Source organism: Aulonocara sp. 'chitande type north' Nkhata Bay, linkage group LG3, assembly GCF_057382095.1.
Source record: "Aulonocara sp. 'chitande type north' Nkhata Bay isolate Kocher_YH1m ecotype deep benthic linkage group LG3, A_spYH_male_GT1.1, whole genome shotgun sequence".
NCBI lineage: Eukaryota > Metazoa > Chordata > Actinopteri > Cichliformes > Cichlidae > Aulonocara > Aulonocara sp. 'chitande type north' Nkhata Bay.
Window position 1 is genome coordinate 49,025,979 of NC_141346.1, and position 17,337 is coordinate 49,043,315.

Consider the following 17,337-nt stretch of genomic DNA (forward strand, 5'->3'; position numbering starts at 1 on the left):
ATTAATAAAGAAGCAGTGCGCAGTTTATGGGATAAAAGCTCACATATAATGTGAGAATGAAAATTAGGATCCTTTTACATTTTACTGATACACAGAAGTTCATTTGCACATAAACTGAAAGTCTTAAATAGCTGCCTCAAACATCTGGGCCACTATACCAAAATACAACCATTTATACAAAAGAAAGACACAATTACAAAATACAGAGATCTTTATGTGCCGAGCGGATCGCTTTTTCTCCTCAAATGCATTTTTATCCAAATCAGAGCAGCATCTTTGTGAGGTTTTTCCATTGGGAAATCAAAGAAAAGTTACTGTCGTCCACTCAAACCTGTGTGTGTTATTTATTAAAGCCTAAAGGGTTCGAGTAACTAAACTGTTCTTTCTGCAGGTCAAAATACGGTTTTTATATTTATAATTATTTATAAATTCATATGATACAGTTTCATTTCATGTCTAAAACATTCAGGTTCACACAGTGGAGCTGATGTTATGATTTTTTCTTGTTGCTAAAAAACCACCTAAATAGGCTTGTGTCAAGTGCTGTTGTCATGCATCTTGTCATGTAGAGTTAAAAGCTAAATTCCTGATACAATTCAGCATCATTACAAAGCTCTCACTGTGCGATGTGGGAAGGCAACGTGTCATAAAAATATAGTTTCATTAGTTATTATTAATCTTAGGCTTTCACAGTTTGTTTTTGCCTTTCTCCCCTCACACCCCCAACTGGATGTGGCAGATGGCTGCCCCACCCTGAGCCCGGTGCTGCCGGAGGTTTCTTCCTGTTAAAAGGGAGTTTATCCTTCCCACTGCCACCAAGCTCGTGCTCAAAGGGGATTGTCTATCCCCTTTGGCTTCTTTATATATATATAAAGGCAACTCTTGTTGTGATTTGGAATTGAAGTTTAATTAAACAGAAAAAAAAAGGAATCTCCTCAAAGGTGCTCGATCCGGAGTCAACACTGCATTTGTTGGGCTCTAATTTTATCATCATTGTGGAATCACATGTTAACAGTTGTAAATATGTGTTGTGCATCAGCAGCAGGATGGTGATTGTGTATCAGATGTTTACCATGAACGAACGCATGACCTGAACAGATCTGGTCATGAAGCCCACAGGCACGGATGATGTTTTAGCGAAGCTGAGCCATTTTCTTTTAAAAAGGGTTTGTTGACCATAAGAGAAATCTCCAGCATCTGCTTTCCAGGAGAGGAGAAACGCTCGGTGGCCGATTAAGAAAAGACGATGGACCACGGAGAAGGAACAGACAGAATGTGACGTAGAGTAAAAATGTGAGAGGAGGGTAGGGCTGATTTGGTAACGGGAGCATTAAAATGTAAGACTGAGTAGCGCCGCAACACCATCAAAACACAAACACTCACATACCCCCAGCTGCATGCGACTAAATATAGTCCTGCTGGAGAGCGACACGGAAAAGAAGGAAGAAGAATCTGGGGAGGAAACAGGAGAGAGGAGAGGGGAGCGGTACAGGGTTAAAAGATGACATCATCCCCTTCCTCCTCATCCTTCTGCTTCTGTCTCGCTCATCTATCCATCGATAGGTTCCTCCCTTCATTTTTCTCCTCTGGTCCCTCTCTTCACTCATTCACTTCCCTTCCCTCCCCATCTCTCTGATGTTTTTTTTTTTAAATAAGCAAGTACAGCTCAGCTCTTTAAATAAGAGTCATTCTGTTTGGGGCTGAGTGTGTGACACAGAGAGACGGCAAGAGAGGAGGACAGCTTCTGTTTTAGCTACCATGCAAGCCGCCTCTGCAGCCCTGTCATTAAGCGCACATGCTCAATGCACAGATAAAGTGACGCAGAGAGGAAGATAGGATGGGGAGGGAAGGGAAGAGGGGGGGGGGGGGGGGGGGGGCAGAAAGAGGTAGAGGGAGATAAAGCAGAGAATGGCACAGTTATAAATAGTAGAAGGAAGCTACAGCAGCTATCAGAGCTGAGACACCATGCAGTGTGTAAAAGTCCGGGCGGTATAAATATCACCTTAAGGGGTTTAGGTGACGTGCTTTAAGTCCATCTCTAAATAATCTAATCCTCCTGAAACACACGATCTGTGCACATCGTGGCAAACTGTCAGGGAAACATGTGCAACATGTATCTTGCTCATATAAACAACATGATTAGGAAGATTAATGAGAAGCGAGGGTTGCGATGTGCGATTAGACGTCCCCCGTTTTATGCGTTTTCAATAAGACTGAAGTGTAAACAACAATTTACCTCCCAGGGAAGCTCAGGACCAGTGATCCTGGTGCTTTAAATTAGAGCAGGAAATACTTGGAAGTTGTCATTTGGTGACGGTACTGAGAATTGGTAATGAGACCAGCTGGGTATTAGCATATAAGATGTAAATAGTGTTGTATGTACAGACTGTTAGAGGCAATCGAGCCTATACTGGCAAACAGAAATGGTTAAAAAATGTGGTGTTTTGGGGGGTTTTTGCTCTTATTATATTCCTCCAAGTCAGCTCAGATATCAGAACCGCTTTTCATGAAATTTGGTGGCATAAATGTGGTATTCCAGACGTCTGTTCTCCAGTTTCTCCATCAGGTGTCCGAACTACCTCAGCTTCTTACAGTCTCCGCTCTAATTCATCCCAAAGGTTTTTCTATCAGGCCGAGGTCAGGACTGTGTACTGGTGCGCAGTCACAAAGTTGGGAGCAGGAAACTGTCCAAAATGTCTTGGTATGCTGAAGCATTAACAGTTCCTTTCACTGGAACAAAGGGGTCGAACCCAACACCATAATCCCTCCTCCTCCAAACTTGGTGCAAAGCAGTTAGAGAAGTACTGTTTCTCCTGGCAACCGCCAAACCCAGACTCGATTGTCACACGGAGAAGCGTGATTCACCACTTCAGGGAACACTTCTCTGCTGAGTCCAGTGGTGACGTGCTTTACACCACTGCATCCGACATTTTGGATTGCATTTGCTTGTCCATGGAAACCCATTCCACCAAGCTCCCTATTCACTGTTCTTGAGCTAACCTGAAGGCCACATTAAGTTTGGGGTACCATTGGGTTTCTTAATTTTTGTAATTATCAGAATGATATGAAAGCTTTAAAAAGTTAATCAGATTTGTGCAAATGATCTTATTTAGTTTATGATCTGCTTTTCAGGGAAATTGTACAAATCATGGCATTAAATAAATTAATATATGAAATCGCTATTCAAACTTCCAGACTGCACTTGAGCTAATCAAGACTGTCACAAGTGTAAGTGGTAAGAGTAATTTTGGGGGGGCAGTTTAATTGTGCTTATTTTCTGTCATATGTATTCTATATTGTTATTGTTCTGTATTGTAATGAATTCAAGCTATCTTCTTGAGGCAAAAGCTCAGGCTCCAAGGTGCTCTAAACTCTCAGTTTTAGACATTTTTTACTAGTCCTGGGTCCACATGACATCACTGAGAGAGGATATTCCTAATATGGTCATTTGGTCAGGTAAAAGTGGATTATTCTGAACTGTGAATCATGCAAAGCTACTCTAGTTGAGTCTGAGAACAAAAATAGTGAGCTTGACATGAATATTAAAGGTCTAATTTAAGATAAAGTGAGATGTTTTGTATCCAGGAAACCAAACGGACTTTGTAGGGTACAATCAAACATGATTGTACCCTACAAAGACTGACATGATCTTTAGGCAAGCTGATTTTGTCATCATCGTGGTCTGAATTTTTAAAAGTTGTGCAGGATGTTTGAAAGGTCAAAATAAAATTTACTATAAACTTTAGAAAGGATTGGTCTTGTGGCTTTTAAGAAAGTGACTATTATCTCTTTTTTTCCTATTTTTTAGGTCAAATCATCGCTAGGACCTTCTGAGTGCCAAAAAACAAGACAAAATCATACTTATGTATCAGTAATTTCTCATCGTGCATGCTAAAGTAAAACAAAAAAACGAGGTTGAAGTGAAGCTTGTTACTGAATAACAATGACGCTGACAGCCACATCTGAAGACCTGCGCTCCAAATCGGCATTATATTTTAATAGCGGCGGATATCAAAACACGCAGCGAGTCTTTATGCCGTACTCAGCCATTCTCTGTGTGACAAAGGCTGTGAAAGAAACCTCTGTCATGGCAAAAGATTAAGTAGCGCGCTAAGCCCATCTTTAAATAATCCAATGTTACTAATAATACACTTTTCCACCACAAAGCATAATGAACAGAGACCGACTGGGCGTTCAGGCCGCGCGTTCACATCTGTTGTCTGTGATTTATTTATTTTTTGTTGCTTTGGTCATTACCTACGATCAGATTAGTCGCCATCAGGAAATGGATTTCTCATAAGGATCAATAAGAAACAAGCTATTTGAGCTGCCAAGCATCGCCACTCGTCTCCTTTCTTAAAGTCCACACTGGCGTTGACAGCAGAGCGACTTTCAAAGATGTTGAAATTCTCCTTCCGAAACAGAATATTTGCTGTGAGAGATGTAAACACAAATTGGAGACGGTTAGTAAACAAATATGAGAGAAGGTTATCCCAGCTGGAGACATCCTCAACATTTGATTAGCAGCTTTCTGCGCTGCTGTTGCTGCTGCTTTTCACAAACAAGGAAATGTGATAAATGAAAAAAATCTCACATTTCTTGTCCTTGATTTAGGCCGAGCATGATTTTTTTTTAAAGCTGCTTGTGATTCATTGCAAACTGGGAGCAAGCTCCTTGCAGCGTATTTATTTTCCTGCTTTTAATATCTCACCCTTCTAAGAGCATTTTCCTCAAAACGACCGTTCACGGCTCGGCCAGGATTTGATGACTCTTTATTGGCCTTGCTTTGCACGTGTGCATATTTAATAGCGAAGCACCCACAAAGGTTGAAACTTGCAGTGATTCAATCAGAGAGCTTATTTACCCGAGCATCGCTGTATTCCTTTAAGGATCCACTGTTTTTTCAGTGACACTGCAGCGCGAGTGCTTATTGCATTGCTGGCCGTTTCATTACATCCTCTCCCCTGCAATATCCTTTTTTTATTTTATTTTATTTTTTATCTCTACCGTCTCTCCTCCTCCACCTGCCAGCTTAATGCTCAGTCATTTCCTCTCTCCTCATCCACTCCATTTCTTTCATCATCCCCCTCACTTTCTCCCCCCCCCCCCCGCTCCCTCTTAATTGATCTTAGACAGTCAGAGAGAGCAAAAACTACTCCATGCCTGCTGTAACCCAATACCAAGGCCCATCCAGCTGGCCCTAACACACACACACACAGAAAGAGAGAGTCATTCAATCGCCCACATGCAATCTGTGTGAGAAGGTGAATGATTTACAGTAAACAGCACATTTAAAACAGAGCCTTCTGTACATTCATTATTTTAATGTGGACAAACACACAGCCCAGACAAGATAAAACACAAACATGTGAACACGGGGGCTGCTCATGTGGGGTTATGATACGCTGCACAGACAATATTTCCCTCGTTGACAGATACAGTATGTAACCCTAAAAAAATGAGAGTAGTGAGGAAAATGAAATACACAAGGATAACTTTAAATACTTAAACATGTGCTTTTTTTAGGGGAAATGAAAAATGTGGAGATTCAGAGGTACAGCTGGATAAAGTGCACCTCGGCTTAGCTCTTTGAGCTAGCACAGCATTCACTGTTGTGGCTAATATTAGCTAATATTTGTAAACCTTATAGATACTGTAAATATTATTGAATTATGGACATGTTTGGTTAAGTGTCTCTACTCTATGACTCCTCTGCCATAGTTTTATTCCACAGGTTAGTACATTTTGCCTTGTTAGCATTAGCCATCAATGGACTAGCAGAGCACCACTGATGTATATAAACACTCATCATGACCATGAACGTCACGGTAATTTGGGGCTTTTAAGGATTTTTTTTAACTGATTATACAGCAGACACCTTTGATGACTAAAAAACAAGAAGTGAGTGCAGAAGTCTGAATTTTAAATTAAATGTTCTCTAATCTACAGGAGTTTAATCAAAAGTTTAAAGTTTGAATACAGAATCAAATAGATAACTTTAATTAGATGACTTTGGTAGCCATCTGATCTTCTTGTGGATTGGTGGAGTTCATTTATTTTGTTGGTTCCCTGTCACGGACCAAGCTTTTAAACAAATTTTCAAGATTGCTGAGATCAGAATTTTGGTCGGCCATTCCAGATGCCTGATGGGCAAAGTGAAGATTCAAGAGTCATTAGTCTAAACAATTGTCTACCTCTGTACCAAGATCTGGAAGAAGACCCAAAATGTCACTTAAAATGTGAAGGAGTTGGTTCCTCGGGAGCAACTCAGGAACCATCAAGTTTCCAGTTCATGCCATGAACTGGAAACTGCTAGAACACACCAGCTTCACTGTCCATGGTGAAGCACACTTTATATCACCTGACCAAGAATGAAGCCAGTGCTCCAAAATCCAATGCCAAATGCATTCTGGAGAAAGTTTGATGGTAAGATGAGACAAAAAATTTTGAAGGGGTGAAGCTGAAGCTTTTAAACTTTAAGACTTAAGTACTAACCAAGCATGATGGTGGTAGCATGCTCTGGGGCTGTTGGTTACCAGTGGTATTTGTACATCGCACAAAGTGGATAGAATAGTGAAGGAGGATTGTTGGCTCAAACTAGGATACAATCGGGTGTTCCAACAGAACAATGATCACAAACACACATTAATGCTGGTTTTGAAACAGATAAATCAAGCTAACATTAAGCTTCTGGAATGGACGTCCTAAATTCAACTCAAATCTATTCAAAATTTGATTTAAAGCCAGTTCTGTGCCAGGAAACCAGAAGATTTAAATGATCTCCACCAGTTCTACCAACAACAATGATCACATATCCAGCCAGAGTGCCACAAAGCATCGAGTTGGTCCAGCTGCAACATTTTAACCATATATCAGTGGGGGTGCATGTATACATTTAATCCTGTATGGATTAGAGAAAATTCAAATTTGTGTGCCGATTCTATTTTTTTTTCCAATTCACTAAAGATGGACGCTGTACGTTGCACCCTGGAAAAAGAAAAGTTCATCATGAAAATATTAAAAACCCAAAACTGCTACGACGATCACGCCCCTGATGAGTGTATGTTAACTTGTGACCACAACTGCAGATGCTGCCTTCAGGCTTGTGAGATGCAGAAGGTACGACCTCTTTCTATTAAAAAAAATACTTTGTGATGCTTTGTGACGTTACAGTAAGAAAAATGAAAAGCAGCCAGCAGACCAGTGAGTGCTACTTCACAGGTGCCAATATTATTATGACATTTGATGGTAATCAGCTATATCAAAACAATAAATCCTTTTTAAGCTACCTAAATGAAGTGAGTGTCTGACACTGAATTAAACTACCTTACGTCAGATAAAGCAGACAAAAAGAGATAAACGATTTCAACAATATGCTGACAGTGAAATTGTCCTTTGACTAAGCTGCATGTGTTATTATGTTAAGTGATTTTAAATCATCTAGCAGACAGCCATACTGAAGGGGAAATACTCCGAGTCATCTGCACCTCGTATTACAGAAGACTTCAACCACACTGGATACTGGTTTATATGACGTCAGTAATCCAGTCAGTTTTTACATGATACAGTTACTCTTTACGGGAGTAGCAGCTGCAACTGTGATTTATATTAGAGAATTATGATAGAATACGTATAAAAAAATAAAAAACTGCATTTTTATTTAACTACAATTCTTCTGTCATAGTTGCAGCATTTGCAGAGCACGCCTTAGGCAACATGGTAGCGTGGCCGAGCGGTCTAAGGCGCTGGATTAAGGCTCCAGTCTCTTCGGGGGCGTGGGTTCGAATCCCACCGCTGCCAGACTTTTTCTTTTACATAACTTCCTTAAGGATCAATAAAATATTCTGATTCAAGGTAGAAATGCATTGTTGTGTTCTCAATCCACAGCTCTCTTAAAACAGAGAGACAGAAAAACAACGCAGTGTAGCCACTATGTTGCTATAAGTTTACCCATTTTCTGCTACGTATTAACGCAAAGGTTTACACAGCTGCTTTTTATCTACACCTACCGGTCACCGCATTAGGTACCCTTGTTCAACTGCTCATTAATATCTCATCGGCCAATCAAATGGCAGAAACTCTGTACATATCATCAAAATGAGCTGCTGAAGTTCAAGTTAAGTGCTGATCTACTATATTTTCCCACACAACCATCTGTGGCTAGATGGCAGAGGTCATTACAAACAAGAGATGCAGAAGAGCATCTGTGAATGCACAACAAACAACATGAAAGCGTGTATCCATCCTGCCTCCTATCGCTGGTTCGGGCTGGTGGTTTAATGGTACAACCGAGGGTTCCGGTTGGTACTGTTATTGACCATTTCCATCCTTACATGGCCACAGTGTACCCATCTTCTGATGGCTGCTTCCAGCAGGATAACACCAAACCAAAAATAATTTCAAACTGGTTTCTTGAACGTGACAAGGAGCTCACTTTGTACTCAGACGCCCTCCACAGTCACCAGATCTCAATCCACAGATTCACGTCACAGACCTGCAGCTACTGTGTGATGCTATCATGTCAACATGGACCAAAGTCTGTGAAGAATGTTTCCTGCACCTTGTTGAATCTATGACACGAAGAATTAAAAGTAGGGTTCAACCCAGTACCACTATTAGTACCTAATAAAGTACATTATAGAGCAGGGCGATATGACCAAAGATATTTATCACGATATACATTGGAAAATTTGCGATAACGATATAACTGACGATATAATTGACACTAAACAAAATACTTTACAACTCCACAACTTTATTAGTGCAAAAAAAATAAATAAATCAACGTATTTTCACTTAAACAAGCAGCTGTTTTTTATGTGCATTAAAGTTATATAAAAAGTTAACAGTGCAAATGCAAATTCCTTGCTGACAGTTTAACCAAAAGGCATTTCCAGTGGAAATTGACCGACATATCCTCAGCATAACCATGTATAATATCCACAAAACTTAAAAAGAGGTTATACACACATAATACGGTAATATTATGTTGAAGCACAGTATGTATCACTCCGCGAGGCTCCTGCCTACGGTAGCCGCAACGCTCCGACAATCCATCAAGTGGTGCGGGTTCGTAGCTTAGCAAAGTCGTACTAAAACATTTGACAGATCTTCGAGCGCCGTGTACGACATAAAATTGTTTCGAGGTCAGTAAACACAACCAGAATTCATACATAAGGCACACGGGATTATAAGGGGCACTGTCGATTTTCAGAAAAATCAAAGGATTGATTTTAAGTGTGCCATATTTTCCAAAAAACACTTTAATAACGACGGCCCGCTAGCACGCTCTACCAAAAATAGTGCTTTGCTGTGTATCTGACGGACGAAAGCTAAACCAGTTCCACACCACTGAAGTTGCAGCAATTCTGGTTCATCCGTTTCATTCAACGATCCGCTTTCGCCTTTCTTGTTCTCTGTCGCCGGCACGCTTTTTCCGCCATGTGCGTATGAAAACAAAGGCACTGCACATGCACGCTTTACCCATATTCTATCCCGATATTTAATTTTCCTATCGTTGCCCGACATTATACCGGTATTACCGTGAGCGGTATGATATGGCCCAGCCCTAGTACATTATGTCGTCTTGACCACACATTAAATACAACAGCCAAAGTGGCCGGTGAGCGTACATCACCAGCCCAGTTTGCACTGAACCAGTGGAAAGAGTAAGACTTTTATTAGAATTCATCTTCTAACTCAAAGAAATGTCCTTATCCCATTAGCAGAGTGTGACGCTGCCAGATATTAACCTTTATTTATTTTTTAACTTCAAACACAGTAAGTCTCATACTGAACAAAACTGCAGTCTTTTTCTATCTACATAAGATACCATTTTCTTATTCTGTTAGATTTTAGCATCTTCTCTAAGATTTCAATATGAATGTCTGACGGCGTGTTTTTTCCTTCTAATCCCTTCATTGTTAGCCGTGAAAATGGCCCATTTTCGAGAACATTACGAAACACAAGCAGCAGTGTATTTTTGTACTTTCCAAATCAGCAGTGGGAGCGTTTGAAATGCATTTCCTATCAGAAGCAGAGGTACTAAAAAAGCATACTTCGACCTGGTAAAGAGCATTCAGTGGGCTGATAACATAATCAGGCAAATGAAACGCTGCTAAGAAGCACACTTGCAAAAAGACTGACTACCTACTGTGCGGATGAGTATTTCTTATCTTAAAGGGGAACACGAGCTTCTAAACTATTACTTCACATAACCACTTATTCAAAACATGAAATGACATTCAGGTCTTCCTATTATCCCACAATGCATCAACTCACCATCTGTTACTCTGTGAAACAGAGTCCGATTGTTTGTAGCGCTTGTCTCATGTCTGCAGGGTGTTTCGTAGCTTTTAGAGCTGCTTAAATGCTACATCGACTGGCAGAATGGGTTTTGTTCAGGTACGGGAGATTTAACGCTCCCTAAGCTCACACAGCATCCTTTAGGGTCTTCAGTTATTTGAAGACACTCAGCAGCCCTTTGAAAAGCCACTGCTTCTGGCAGCCAGTGATGAAAATGTCAAGGACGGAGAACATCATGCATGGCTATTTGCTTATGAGAATATTTCTTTGGCATGGTTCAAATATCAGTGAGAAATGCCAACGCTAGTTTGCACACGGGCGGCTGTTTGCATGGAAATATGTGCATGCTGCAGTTTTGCTGCTTTCACATAAGTGTGGGAGGTAATAATAAACAACTAGATATCAATTTTTGATGAGCAGAAATCCAACACCATGGATGACTGCAAGAAACAGCTGTGGTGAAACAAATGCTTCATTATTATTATTATTATTTTGCCCTTCATTTGCTGCTGTTTTACCAATAGGATGGTGAGCCTGACCAAATTGTCCTCTAACTGGGACGGCAAAACTAGAGCCTCTGGTGGCATTCGTTTTACAGGAATAGTTCGAGTATGATCATCTTGTGATTTCCAAATACAGATACATGTTTGCTTATGCCCTAATTTTAAAAGTAGAAAATGAGACATAGGGCAGGGCTTGAAGAAGAGCTTCGACCTTCCCTTTACTTTGGCTCTCCTGTTGATCCATGTTTGGATTACATCATTCACCACAGTCAAATATGCAATGTAAGCTGTAAAAGTGGGGGAGAATGAGCTGCTGGGCCGGGCTGAGCAGAAAGTCTGCTTTGTGTGTTTTCTCTTTGAGCCCCATGATCTCCCCGCAGATGCACACACAGTCACGCACACTCAGACCTTGGGAACATTTTTCGGGCAGCTCAGAACATGATTGTTGATCTGCTGCATAGTAAAACCACAATTTCGACTTTAACTTATTTATATGGCATCAAATGACAACAACAGTCGCCTTACTGTAAGATAAAGACCCTACAATAATAGAGAGAAAAGCCTAATAATCAAGCAAGCACTTTGGTGACAGTGGGAAGGAAAAACTCCCTTTTAGCAGGAAGAAAGCTCCAGCAGAACCAGGGTCAGGGAGGGGCACCCTCTGATTGGTGGTAAAACCTGAAAAAGACCTAATCCTAAACTCTAGCTCCTATCATGCTTATTTGCTATCTGGACATCACTTCTCTGTACAGTAATAACATTTGTCCTGCAGTGCAGGTGCTTTTATTTTCATTCACCATGTGGGCTTTTCTATTAGCACACATATTATTTCATTTTAACCAATCACTGTTGATATTTCTACCAGCAGCAATGGCACCTCTGCTTTGATGTTATTGCTCATGGTGTGTTTTGTTCTTCATGTCGATTCAGTCTGTTTGAGAAAGAGGTTGTGCGGATTGTACATGACCTACATGAATTACTGTAAATCAGACAAGAACGTAAGCACAGTGGAAGCACAGGCCTCTAGTATACTGTACTATATTAAGTGCAACAGGAAGAAAAGTGCGAAACTTAGCTGCAGAGGGAACAGAGACTGAGTGGATGTCAAGGTCAGTGGATGTCAGGCCTGCTCACAGCAGTTGCAGGTTCCTGTTTTAATCTATGGCAACAGCTGGCTCAGTAATCTCAAAAATCATCCTGAATCACATACGTGCAAATTCTCTTTGGTGTGGGAAAAGGCCACAAATCTTAATCACAAGTTTGCATGTCTGCTGACTAGATGTCGAACAGGAATGTGACCTTAGTCTCGTTGGCCTGCCAGCAGCGACACAAGACCCGTGACCGAGGAGCTGTGCTGGTGTCTGTGGCCCCAGGGGAGAGCATCGCAACTATGAAGGAGCATTGAGCTAACAGCCTGTTCTCTATCTAGGCAGGCAACTGCAGTGCACCTGAGCAAATGGAGGACTAAAACCGGGACAAACTCAATGGGCACCCCATGCTAATAATTCTGCAATCAAATTCTTCTATAATATGTAAAGAAAAAAATGCCAAAACTCTGGATCTGACTGGTGAATCCCTTTAGGGATATGTGCAATTAATTAGACGATTAAATATTTTTGCCCTCTGTTGGCACCAGAAATACTAATAGGTTAAGCTAATTATCCATATTCATTTATGTGCAACAGCAATTAACTGTTGTTCTTAGATGCCCTTAGCCAGCACTATAGTCCCATCAGACAGCAGCACCACTCTCACTATGTGACAGGAAGTTGTATACAAGAAAGGTGGAAAGTGAGACGAATAAAAGCCTGGCAAAACACAGCTGGCATCTACCATACAGTCATTGTAAATGAACCTGAATCCATAAATCATGGAGTCTATGGTGCTAGCAGTGGTGTTGCTAATAGAGGTGGCAATCACATGACACATAAAATCAAATGTATCTAATAAAATATTGATATTCGGCGTCTATGCATTAATACAATATCGCCACACAAAATATTGCCATACCACGCTATATATCAACCCCACCCCCACCCCTACGTGCAACACTAACCTGACTGTATGTGTGTGCAATGTTCTGCCATTGAGTTAAGTGGTTTAAACCGCTATTCTTTCTAATGGCTAGCAAAGGCCAACTCCCTCTGGCGGACAGATCTGTTAAGAAGTCTGTTGGAAAACGAGCCTCAACATCTTTGCTCTTTGACCTTAGTGAACACTCTCCTGATGAGTTTAGTTTCAAATCCTATCCTATAGTACTGCATGATGTCTGTTTTCTTAATTCTTGATCCCTGCTAGAGTAAAAAAGGATAATAAAAACAGTATGGCATGTCTACCAAGCAACTGACAAGTCAAGGAGCCAATGAGTGCACAGTATCTCTCAGTTCCTCAGTCGGATCCACCCTCGCTCATCATGTCCAGTTTCAAAACACTGAGATGGAACCGGAAAAATTTTTTCTTAAAGCTTATATTGGATTTTACTGACCCAGAGGGTGACGTTACGGTGACTATCCATTGTTATAGTCTATGTCACAGGTGTCGAACTCCAGGCCTCGAGGGCCGGTGTCCTGCAGGTTTTAGATGTGTCCTTGATCCATCACAGCTGATTTAAATGGCTAAATTACCTCCTCAACATGTCTTGAAGTTCTCCAGAAGCCTGATAATGAACTAATCATTTGATATTGGTGTGTTGAAACAGGGTGATATCTAAAACCTGCAGGACACCGGCCTTCGAGGCCTGGAGTTCGACACCCCTGGTCTATGTGCTCTGCACAGCAGAAAGTCACAAACATGTTATCAGCATTTAAAAAAGCTTCAGTTATTAAAGAGGTTGATATAAGAGCTTCAAAGAGCTCAAATATCTACATGGACAATGTTTAACCTTTAATGGTGATTAATTTGATCAGTTCTTACTTTCTTACCAGTCAATTAATCTATATTTTTCACTCATTTTAGTGACTTGGTTTCCTGCAAAATGACTTCTTTAGGATTTGGATTGCTCATCGACTAATGGATGGATGGGTGGTTAGGTAGGTAGAGAGCTACCATGTGCTGCTCACTTTCAGACTGATTCGGGTATTTTACAAAAGGAAACAGGGAAGAGAGGACCGCGGACAGTTAGATCCACTTGGCTACGTTCCCAAACCATTAACTCCCAGCGTCTTTACTGGACACCATCCTCAAGTGTTTTATAATTTTTTAATGCAATGATGAAAGTGTGGAGAGAGCGGAAAGGAAGGCAGTGCTTTCACCGTGTCTAAAACATCGCTGATGCCGGTCTGTTGGCTCTGTATGTGCTGATATGCTGGTTCTCTGACTTTATAATCACCTGCTTTTGCTGAAATTGAACCGGATCTCATTTGTGAACGCTAATTATTGACATCTATTTAAAACTTTGCTGTTAAAGCTCAGTTTTAACAGGAGAATTTAGATTTTAATGAAGCAGAACCACTCAAAACAAGAGCACGTGCTAATTGCAATAAAGGGGATGTCTAATATCATGATTTCATGAAAGTGGAACAGAAATGTGAGGTTGTGTCAGCTGTTCTTAAAAAAAGTATTCCTGGATCTTTTTTTAAAAAGAGTCTTTTGCTAGTAAAGGATTTAACAAATCATAAATTTCACGTTTTAAAAAGGCGTTTCTATTTAGACCAAATGTCCTCTGCACATCGAAGCAGCCGCTTTGAAGAACCAGTCCTAAAGCACAGCGCCCAGAGAGCAGTGAAATGCCTGTGTTTGTGTGTGAGTGTACGTGCGCACATGCATGCTGCAGGCCAACTATGAATACACTGTAAAAAAGGATTATAGGGACCCAGTATCCTTCACCCTTCATCTGTGGATTAATTGACTTTCTTGGCTGTGCCTGCTACTCTTTTATTAGCCAGTTCAGTGTTCCAGATCAGCTCCCTGTTTACACAAGTCTCATGTGTTTATCTCACATTATTCATCTTTAATGCAAAAAAACCTTCATAGTAGTCTTTAATTTGTCTGATTTATCCCTAACTATCTGAAGAATAATATTAATAACACTCCTTCATCTTGTAATTCAAGAAACACTTCGACGTCAAATCACCAGCCCTGAATCTCAATCACAAGTCAATACCTTGTTCAACAAAACACTAGCAAGGTAGTTGCTCCCTTACACTAAAGTTTAACCAGTCTGCTTTATACATGTATTTATGTCATATCTGTGAAATTCGCCGTAACAGTTAATATGACTGATTACAGCATCAGTATGTGGTGCTAATTATGGTCCATTGCCAGCATTTTTTAAAATCCAGCAACCTTAGATTAGCTGATACCTGTCTACACATCTAATAATGTAACTCATAAATTGTATGTTATATAAACTGCTTTAGCAGGTCTAGAACTGCTTCAAAATTGCAAGCTGCTTTGCAACCCACCTCCAAGTAGGGCTGGACAGCTGAGCTTTAATCTCAATCACAATTTTGGTTCATTAAAATAAATAAAAATGACTGAGCAATACTAAAACTGCATGCTCTGCCAACAAAACGCAAAGCAAAGGCAAATCAAGCGCTCCCTAAATCGGCGCCTGATACTGTGCCTGCATGTGCCAATCACAGCTGTTCCCTGGACCGCACAGTGTGGAGTTCCCTGAGCACGCTTGACCTCCGTGATATGCAACAGATAACACAGCACTGACACAAAATTCAAATTTGTGGCACAGCAGAAGGTGAAGAGCTTGTCCCTTGAAGCAGATCGTCATCTGTTGTTTGGAAATAATTCAGATTTAGGGCAAGAGACGTTAACCAAGAAGAAATCATAAGGGCGCCACGTGGCTGCACTGCAAAGAAACACAAGTTAGTCAGCCGTCTAAAAACACGCCACAATCTGCAGCACGACCAGTGCACGAGGCCAAAGTGAAACGGCGCAGCATCCGACACAAACTCGCACGTCCAGGAAAAGGAGGCTGCACAGCATGTCGGCGTGTCAACACCACCCACAAAGATGAAGTCTGAACTGAAGTCAGTAAAGCAATCGCATCCCAGTTTGCAAGATATGGCACAATACGTGATCGATAATCAGTAAATAACGACGACTTCAGCAAAATGGTCAAGACACTGGACAAAAAAGATGTTTTCGCCTTTTTCTGCAAACCTGCGCTGATGGCAAAGATCACAGGAGAAGTGGAAAGGCATACACAAGTTTCAAGTTTATTTTATTTACATTCATCCTGCAGGCACCACGAATGTATTTTGCTTCTAGGAGACGCACAAACACACATTCGTCTGTAAAGATAAACTCACAGGGCTGCAGCACAGTGTTAAAGTGAAGCAGCTCTGTTGATTTAATTTTGCATTAAGCTTTGGTACAATTTATATTTCATACTTTTCTTCAATGAGATGCTCTGAATTTAGATAAATAAAGAGGAGCAAATTTATTCTGCTGCAAAGGAATGGTGCAGCAAATGTGCAAACAGTTTACATGACAGTGAAGTAAAAGCATTTTTGCACTATATTTAGTGATTGATATTGATCAAAATAACTGTGATAATCATTTCCCTCCATCCCACGTGACTCAATAAAAGTCCAAATACAACTCAACTTCTAGACATTTGCTGTCCACCTCGCTACACTTGCTGTTCTTAGAGATCTGCATTGATTCTGGACTGAACTTTGTCTTCGTCTAACCCACAAAAAAAGATATTTTTAAGACAGATATATTTCACAGGCTACTCAGATCGCAAAGCTATGAATGGATTCCATGCTAAAAGGGACCATTAATATGGTCAGTGAGGAAATGAACCTCTCAGAGATCAGCTAACAGCTTGAGGAACTTTACACGATAATACTACAGATCGTGGATCGGAAGAGACCAGAGGACTGGCCTGTTTAAGGCTTCTGACCTGAAAAAGACACGCTGTTAGATCATTCCTGCTGTCCAGTCATTCATAATCTCTGAACTCAGTTGAAAATGTTGTTTTTCATTCAAATTTCCCAAAACCTCCCTTTTGTACGTTTGCTATTTTACATTTAGTGACTCACTTTTCACTGCAATGCCTTTTGAATACCACTAACGAGAGAGTTGGCTTTAAGCTACTGAGAGCTTTTAGTGAAAATATACGGTTCCATGTGCAAATAAGTTGTTTTGAAGCAAAATCAAGCACATGTTTTAAAAAAGTCCTTGGTTCTCTATATTTCTGCTCTAAGCCATCCATCCATTCCACTGATCCAAATCAGGGTTGTGGGGGTGCTTGAGCCTACCCCAGATGCCACAGGGCGAGAGGTGAAGGACACCCTGGACAAACAGACTGTTACAAAACTAACACAGAAACAGCCACAGAGGCGGGAAGGTTAGCGCTGTTGCCCCACAGCAAGAAGGGCCTAGGTTTGAATCCAACCTGGGGGCTTTCTGTGTGAGCCAGAATAGTTGACTGTTGCTCAGCTTAAACACTGCTAAAAATGTGTATTTCTATGATATATTCTAGTTTGCTGTTAAATGTCAGGTCTTCCAGTTTCATTTCTGTCATGTCACAAGAATGAGATGAAGCTTTGCTCAGAGCTTCGAG

General features: G+C 40.8%; 1 protein-coding gene and 1 non-coding gene across 2 annotated transcripts in view; one reads left to right on the top strand and one right to left on the bottom strand.

Moving 5' to 3' along the window:
- The window catches only part of ppp2r5b (protein phosphatase 2, regulatory subunit B', beta), a 53,036-nt gene that overhangs the window by 30,238 nt on the left and 5,461 nt on the right, over positions 1-17,337 (bottom strand). The window lies entirely within an intron of this gene.
- trnal-aag (transfer RNA leucine (anticodon AAG)) lies at positions 7,719-7,800 on the top strand. The gene has a single exon. It is a non-coding gene; the product is annotated as a tRNA-Leu (tRNA).